At 31.9% G+C, this 3,024-nt stretch overlaps 1 pseudogene; it reads right to left on the reverse strand.

Moving 5' to 3' along the window:
* Window positions 1-2,477: 2,477 nt before the first annotated feature.
* Window positions 2,478-2,791, reverse strand: LOC146912435 (large ribosomal subunit protein uL15x pseudogene; annotated as a pseudogene).
* Window positions 2,792-3,024: the final 233 nt, after the last annotated feature.

The following is a 3,024-nucleotide window of genomic DNA, read 5'->3' on the forward strand; positions in this document are numbered from 1 at the left end:
GCATGATCCATAAAATAATATTATTAATTATTTTTGAGGAATTTTATTAAAATTTGTGTACATTATATAAGTATTTTTTTTAATATAAACTTTAAACTAAAATGATAATTTTGGTCTCCATAAAACCATGATCATTTGATTTTAGTTCATCTAAAATTTAATCATGTTTATTCTTATACTCCCCCCGTTTCAAAATGAGTGTCGTTTTAGGTGTTTACACACATATTAAGAAATGCAATGATTAAAAGAAAGAGAATGGTTATTTTACCAAATTATCCTTATTAACTATTGGTTAGTTTTAAAAGTAATACTTTGAAAGTAGTGTGCAGAGTATAATTGGAGTACAATTGAAAAGAAAAAGTTATTATTGCATTGGAAACTGAAATCGACACTCATTTTGAAACAAATTTTTTTGGCTAAAGCGACACTCATTTTGAAACGGAGGGAGTATCATATAAGTTCGATAGAAATTGTTTAATTTTAATCTTTATAGATCGGGACAAAAAATCACATATTTTAATCACCACACTTTGTTTTTATTTTTTCCATTCAATCAATAACGATTTTTGTCTCTATAAAATCATGATCATGTTTAATAGGAATTGTGTGATTGTAACCAAGTAATTGAACTCTATCAAATGACGAATCGTTTTAAAGAATTCGAGTTCGATTTCTAATGAAACAACTCTTCATCAGACTATACTTATCTCACAATTAATTCTTGACTGACAAGTTAAAAGTGTCAATTCCCCGCAACTTTCAAATTCACGCTTTCAACGAGCCTAGTCGAACAAAACAGATATGTTGTAAAATAAGTCGTTTGAAACACAAAAAATGAACTTTTGAGAAGAAGAAAAAAACAGAAACTAAAATTGAAAACAAAATATTTAGAGGGATAAAAAATCAGAGAAATTATTCAGAGAAACTAAAACGGAAATTTGGTATATTTTGAAGGATTAAAAACATATTTAACCCTTAATCTTATAAGCTAAAAATAGATAAAATATAGAAATATATCAAGAGCCTTAAGGAAAAAAAAACAACAAAAAAGTTACATTAAACAGTGTTATGAGAACCAATTCAAGAGCTGATATTATAAAATATGTTCGCTCTAGATTTTTCCATTTTCTCTTCTTAGACTTCGAAACAACTTCAATGCAATATTGATTATGACAAGTATCAACCTCGTCATCATTGTTGTTCTAAGACTTTCAAAGGACGATATGAGCAACATTCAAGTTATGAATCTTTCAAATAAGGGAATGATGAACTTTGATAATTTCATCATTTACAACTGCATCACTCCAAAAATCAACAATACGTTTAACAAAATTTTATTTAGCCGTAGTTCCCCCTCTATCTTTGTTAGTTCAATTGGCTAGATATTTGATAAGAACAATTTTTTCAGCACCCAAATAGATCCCACAAGAGAATTGATTAGCATTATTAGTATCATCAACTAACTGCATAAGTTTGTCACATGACTCAAATAAGTTGTTGTTAAATACTTCATAAATAGTCTTATATTAAGATAATCAACACTAAAACCAAGACTCCCCTCATTTGTAAAACCAAGATTCTCAAATAGATCCCACAAGAGAATTGATTAGCATTATTAGTATCATCAACTAACTGCATAAGTTTGTCACATGACTCAAATAAGTTGTTGTTAAATACTTCATAAATAGTCTTATATTAAGATAATCAACACTAAAACCAAGACTCCCCTCATTTGTAAAACCAAGATTCTCATTTGAATCTTTACAATGAAGCTCGATAGATAAAAAAAAAAACTTTGATAAATGAATTTGAATTCTACTCCAAATTAAGTTCAAACATAGCATCAGAGTGAAAGCAACTCTAGGACAAGAAGTGCTAAGAATAGAAAATTTTAAGTACGAGCAAATAAGTAACACAAATAAAAGGCTAAAAGCCTAAAATAAGAGGATGTTAAGACGAAAAAGAAGATCCAAAACAACAAAGTTGATTAGACAACCATTGATGTAAATTATAAGAGAAACTTCTAAACTCAGCCTTAATCCGCCACTAAATTAAATCTTCATACTATTTAGGGTTAAATATGTTTTTGGTCCTTACATTTTACGCTACTTTGAATAATAGTCCTTACATTTCAATAAATGTTTTTAAAATCCCTACATTTTTATTCTGTTATCATTAATAGTCCCTGCTGTCAATTACTTCCTAGTCATCAAACGGAATGCTTGTGTGGCATAAGGGTGGATCCCATTTTGTGTCTTACGTAGCAAGCATATTGTAAAAAAAAAAAAAAAATCTAATGGACCAAATTGACCTTCATCTTTCTCATCTTTTCCTTCTAAATTCATTAGAAGCAATATCAACAACATTAATCCCAAAAATATTGCATAACATATATCTCAATTACAACAACAAACACAAACGAAATTAAAAAGGGCTAAAAACCCTAATTTGTTCGAAACAAAATACTTACACAAAAATTAAGCAGCAAGAACACCAACACCAACAACTTCCTTGTTCTTCTTCTCAGCAATCTTCGAAATCAGCTTAGTCTTAAAGTACCCAAATTGAGTAACATCAATCACAGGAGCTTTGTTCTCCTTCACATCTTTTGGAATGAGAGAAGCGATCTTGTCGATGTAACATGGATGATACTTGTCGAAGAGGATACGGTGATGGTTCATTCCTCCGTCGTTACCACGACCTCCTGATGCTTGCGATGCTTTCCGATACGACCGTGACCGGCGCTCAATTGGCCTCTCTTCTTACTGTTCTTCTTGAAGCGGGTCGTCATTTTCGCGAGGTTTTGCTTTGGATGCGATGGAGCGCATAGAGGATGGGAGTTCTGATTTGTGATGGGGCGGCGCTTACGGTGGCAGGAGTGAGGAAGATGGTGGTGGTGCGGTGGCTGGATGGTGGAGGGACAAGGGTCGTGTAAGAGGGAGGGTGGTTACAAGAGAGAGCAGTGAGAGAGCTGAAGAGAGCATGGTGGAAAATGATTTTACGGTTGTGAATTTTGGAATGGAA

Source organism: Medicago sativa, chromosome 6 (genome assembly GCF_051527215.1).
Source record: "Medicago sativa cultivar Bolivia chromosome 6, Bolivia_mono, whole genome shotgun sequence".
Taxonomy (NCBI): Eukaryota; Viridiplantae; Streptophyta; class Magnoliopsida; order Fabales; family Fabaceae; genus Medicago; species Medicago sativa.